The sequence below is a fragment of the Nicotiana tabacum genome, chromosome 5 (assembly GCF_000715075.1).
Source record: "Nicotiana tabacum cultivar K326 chromosome 5, ASM71507v2, whole genome shotgun sequence".
Classification (NCBI taxonomy): Eukaryota; Viridiplantae; Streptophyta; class Magnoliopsida; order Solanales; family Solanaceae; genus Nicotiana; species Nicotiana tabacum.
This window is the reverse complement of record NC_134084.1, coordinates 84,943,682-84,949,681: the sequence shown is the minus strand read 5'-3', so window position 1 is coordinate 84,949,681 and position 6,000 is coordinate 84,943,682.

Here is a 6,000-nt window from a genome sequence, read left to right as displayed (position 1 = left end):
TCATGAAGACGCCAACAAAAATACACAAAAAGATAGAGTATACAAAAATTACTACGGGCCACCGCCATCACGACATGTGACACCTTCGTCGGCCTGACCTCCAACGTCTTCCCCGCCCTCACCTAGAGGGTATTTGGAATTATACCAGGCCTCATCCTTGAGATGATCAATAGTTTCCTCATTATCCCTACCTTTTTCACCAGGACGAGGCGTAGTTGGGTCATAGCCACAAACGACTCGAACCTCACGAGCCTTGACCCGAGCGTCCTCAAAATCCGTAGTAGGGATAGAACCCACCATGTGAAACTCATGCAACATGTCTAGTCAGGCCTCGACATGAATCCACTCTTCATATAAATAACAAGGAACGTTGGGGAAGCCAGAAGCCGTAGATGAAGAAGGCCGCGCAAGTAATTTGGCCTTTTCTTAGCCTCTAGAGTGGCAACCCGATCATAGAGGTCATATGTCTCTTTCTCCAACTCCCCAATCCTTTTGTCAAGCCGCTCTTCTTTAAGCTTTGTCGTCGACAAATCATTTTCTCATTCAGAGCAAAGAGTTCGATTCACCACCTCAAGAGATTCTGCCCTCCTCTAAGCCTCCGACCAAGCAAACTCCATCTTCTCTAGCTCCTCCATCTTCTCGGCGACCTCACCACTAAGAGCCTCCGCGCTGAATTGACACTCCTCAAGTGGGCCCCACAACAAGACCACTTGGGCTTGGAGATCAACTGCACTAGGCTTCTACCCCCTGCTAAGCTCAAGCTCTTCATCTTTGCTCCTCAACGTCCCTTCCAGGACGCTGCACTTCCCCACTACCCGCACTAGCTCCTCGTCCCTTTCCTTCAAGTCTTCCCTTAGCTAGCACACATTACCGATTTTGTAGAGCCGACACCAGAGCTCCCAATACTTCTTAAGACATTTGAAGTACTTGTCCTTCAACTTCACACAGATGTCTTTATGTCTGCTCCCTACAAGAACTTTCAATCTCTAGGATGACCATCAGCAAAACAAATGAAAGAAGTTAGATCCTATGAAAGAGAGCAAAACGTAAGGAAGATATTGAACAACAAATGTTCTTACCCGAAGAGCGAGACCCACAATGTTATTTGATAGGGTGATGTCACTTATAGTCTCGAGGGTCGTACCCTCAATTTTAGAACAAAGAGGGCCAAGAGAGGGGACTATCTCCTCAGTGTTCACAAGAAGGCTACAATCCGTTGGGATCGTACTAGTCCTTTAAACCCCTTCCAACCTCACTTCGAGTTGAGTAAGCCCCTCATTGACCATCCTCAACTCGTCTATATCCATGTCGGAGGCAGATCCAATGTCCTCCTCAACAATAACCTTCCTTTTATCAATAGTCGAAGAAGGCACATCTGCCGAGACCCCAAAAGATGAGGCTTTCTCGCATCTCAGAAGTGCAGGGCTGTCATTATGCACCATGCCCTCGACATGACCCCCACAGGACGCATGCTCATTTCCTCTCGAAGGACAAAGCATAACCTCCCACATCAAAGGCCACCGACCTTTCTCCCCTCGTATCTACGACTCTCCTCTTATGAGGCATTAGACCACCATCATCAGGAGAGACGTTGTCCTCATCAACTAACGAGAAGATTTTAGGAGCAGGAGTTCCAGATAGAAAAGAGACGGGCTTCCAAAATATGCCAGGTGAGGTTGAGACCGATACAGACGATGTAGTAGTTGCAATAGGAGCTGAAGCCGATGATGCAGCAGCCACCTTTTGGATAGAGGGCACTGACACCCGGCTCCTTTGAGAACCCCTGCCTGAGAAAAAGACACATTAAGTCAGCAAAATGAGTCCATACACAATAGGAAATTGAGAGGCTATGACTAGAGAAAAGAAATTACCAGTTGAAAGGAGAGCAGGCTTGAATTTCTTGAAAAACTTGGCCAGTCACGGATCCCTACGATGTGTGGGAGGAATCACTCGACCCTGTGGGAGGAGTCACTTAACCCAGTCAGAGATATGAGAGACTAGATAAGGTGGCTGGCCGTTGGCTATCAAAATTCGGAACCAAAAATGAAAGCAGAAAAAGGCAGTGTACTCACGAGTGTTGTTCCAAGATTCAGGAAAGCTGTTAACGTTGCCCATGACGTCCTCGGTCCTAACAATGAAGAAGTTAAGCCAGAACTGACGATTGGCTTTGTCGTCCATCTTCACCACCAAACATTTGCCTCCTCGGTGGTGAAGGTTCAACATCGTCCCCCTATAAATGCCATGGGAGAATAGGTGTATCAAGTGTTGTAGCATCAGCTCAGCCTCAGCCAGCTCAGCGAATTTGGTCATCATCTTTATCACCTTGTAGACATGCGGTGCAAGTTGAGCTGGGCAGACGCTGTAGTGACGACAAAACTCCTCCATTAACGGGAGGAGGGAGAATGCATAGCCGTTGAGGAAGTGATAGGCATAAAGCGAACAATGCTCTGAACGATGGACCTGTACTATGGCCCCTCAGCCAGGATCAGCTCAACATGGTTGGGAAGGACGAATTTGGTCTTAAGTTCCGCATTCCTTAGGCGTCATCGTTGATTTAAAAACTCCAAGCACGTCATCTGGTACTTTGGTAAGATCAGACCTAGAATCGAGATTATGCAGGATTATTTCCTCCACTGATGTGAAGGTTTCATCCTCAATAATGGCGGAAGCTCTCTCCCCATGGGGAGGGGAACACCATTGCCAAGGGAGCAACATGACTCCCTTCACCAGCATCAGAAGGTACTTTAGACATGATTCAACGTAGTGAAGGAGAGTAAAGAACAGGAGGGAATGAAGAGAAATATAGGTCACTAAAATAGAGAAGAAATTCGGAGAAGAAGAGAGCAAGAGAAAGGTATGGTTCTTCGAAACGTTAGAGAATTCAAAAACTCCAAAATCGGGTTCAAGGACCTCGATTTATAAAAGCCATGGCACCGAAACTGAAAATGATTCATCATAATTGGCGCCGGAACCAAAGCGGCAGGTCTAAGCAAAGGTCACACGCGGAACAAAGTGATGCATCAGGAATATGCATCATAATGACACATGACATCATGACCTCATCCTAACCCATGGACAATATAACTCCATCAAATCACCCGGAAAATTTGAAGCACTTGAAATGTGCGGCTCACCAAAGGCCATGTCGCATGTTCGCCATAATAACCACGACCCAAGTGGCATTAGTGAAATATTCCCAGGTCACCACATGTCGAAGTTATCTAAGAAACAACGAAGGCCATGGTTGAAGAGTCAACAAGGGCTAAAGTGGAGGAGTCATCAATGATCGAGGGTGCATGAATGGAGACAAATAGGCAGTAATAGACATAAAACACTTATAACCTTAACAAATTAACCAGGATAGCAGGCAACTAAATATGGAGCAAAGATGTAGAGGATAGACACACAAGCAGGATTAACCATACGCATGATCACACAACTAGGCATAACTTCAGACAGGTTGTTTAAACATTAGATAAACATGTGAAGTGTAAACATATTAGCTACACATAGAGCATGACAGAATTTTAGGCATGCTTGAACAAAGAAGCGAACAAGAGAGTAGGTCAAATTCACAACCAATGAACTAATGCATGGATGAAACACATAAAGTTTGGGTGTCAAATATAACTAGAGACATAACAGTTGAGGGAAAAGAGTGCAGAATATAGAGCAAGTAGCCTCACTGTTTCGCCTTAGCTAGACCCACAATAGCACAAGTAACACAAGTAACAAGAAGGAGAATAGTTTGAGTGTGTGTGTATATCGTGAACTGATGTCCGTCCGAGAACCAGAACAATGAGGGGGGGTTTATAGTATGCAATAGAGTAGGACACATAAGGTAATGAGCCAATCATATGCACATAAGGTATGGAAATCAATTAACAATCAGTCATGACTCAATTAAGGGGCCAAAATCTCATAAATGATACTTAATTTAAGGAAGTCTCATACGGACTCCTTTAGTAAATCAGAGCAAGTTAATAAGGTAAGAAATAATTAGACAATCGATCAAGTGAAGTCAGTCATGAACAAATTAGCCACAAAATCAGACTAGTATTACTTAATTTAAGGAAAATTGTATATGGAATCAATCAGTATTTAACGGCTAGGTTAAATAAGGCAATAACTAACTCCGAAATCAATTATAAGTTGGTTCTGAAAATCAGAGCATAAAATCAGGCTAGCAGCACCAATTAATAATTACACATAAGGTAAGAAGACTAATTAAGGTTGTAAACAAGGGAAATAATCAAGAATCAACACATAAGTTTTGACAGAGCAAAATTAGTAGATCAAAATTCAAAGTAGTACTGATTTACGGGGAAAAATATCAGTTTCCACAAATAGATAGCTAGGCTAAATAGAATTTCAGAAATTAGCCGAGAAATCGAATCATAAACCCTAATAGAGATGGACTAGGGCAAAAATCACAAGACATTGAATTAGACTAAGGGAAAATCATGAAAGTCAAAGCATAGACAAAACGATGTAACAAGTAACACGGAAAGACTCAGAATCGAAGCAAAATATAAGAAAATTAGGATTTCAGCATAAATCGATTAGGGTCTAGACAATTTTAGCAGAAATCAATCAATAATACTTAAGAACAGATGATTAACATTCGAAAATTAGGAAACCTTTGAGAAGACTAGTTTTAGTAAACCCTAGTTTTAGGAAGAACGGAAAATCACTTGAAAAACCAGGAAACTTTCCAGAAAACATGTGAAGTATATTCAATCTGTCTCAGATATGAGAAATCAAAGATAAAATTAGGTTTTTTAGAAGTGAAACAGAGATGAGAACATAGACTTAGGAGTCCACGGATAAAAATGAGAAAGATCTTACTCAAGGTCGAGTCAAATGGCCTGAAATAGGCAAGAAAACCCCAAGGTGTAAACAGACCGCCTATGTCCCTTGAGAATCTCCTCAAGGATCCAAAAAATAGAGATACCATAGCATAGAGGAGGCCATTAGAGGCCTGAGGTGGTGAAGAACCACCATAGGATGGCAGTAGGTGAGTGACGACGAGGGTAAATTAGTGTTAGATTTAGAGAGCATTTGAGAGACAAGGGAACATGTGACGGCGGGAAAAGAGTGGAAAATGACTAGGGTTTGGGGGGTGTAGGTAAGTTTAATTATGGTAGGAAATATCTTGACAGTTGATCAAAAGTGATAAACGCCAGGATTGGCCACGGGGTTTGGGTCGGGCAAGTGGATATTGGGCCTGGGATCTTTTGGGATGGTTTATAAGGGGTATTGATTTTAGGACAAAATTGAAATAAAAAGAGGCTATTTATTAAATACCCCAAACAATTGATTAAAGAAAATAATTTGTAAAATAGTTACTAATTATAAAAAATGAATCTCATGCATAGAAATGTTTTAAAAATAGTTATTTAGTATTCAAAAATACGGAGGACTAGTTTCTCGTAAAATAATACCAGAAATGTACGCATGGGCTATAATTGCAAAGTTATTGCAATTATAGCCAAAAGGTGTCAATTTGGCTATTTATGAAATAATTTGGACCCAATAGGACCTATAATAGTAATATTAAATCAAGACATGTTCTAAATTCATTTATAATGCAATTTTACAATTATTTATATGAAGAAAATATTGAAATAAATTAATTTAAGGGTGTAAAAATTACGGAAAAATACCCGTTGATGCTAATGCATAGTTTTAAAGATATATATGCATTTCAAAAATATTATAAGGAAAAACTGGGTATCAACAAATACCCTTGGCAGAGTTATAATGCTAGTTTCAAGATTGGACATTAAAGAGAATATTCTAGAGAATATTCTAGTGAATATTCTCTGCACTTGTACTATTAGTGTTTTTAGGAACATGTTCTCTATAAATAATTAAAGACACAATGATATGGGACATGAGATATTCACTTATAAAATATACTTTGACTTTATAGAGAGAATCTGATTTCATCACAAGCATACAAAAATAACCTTTTTCACTGAAATTCTTGCGTACACT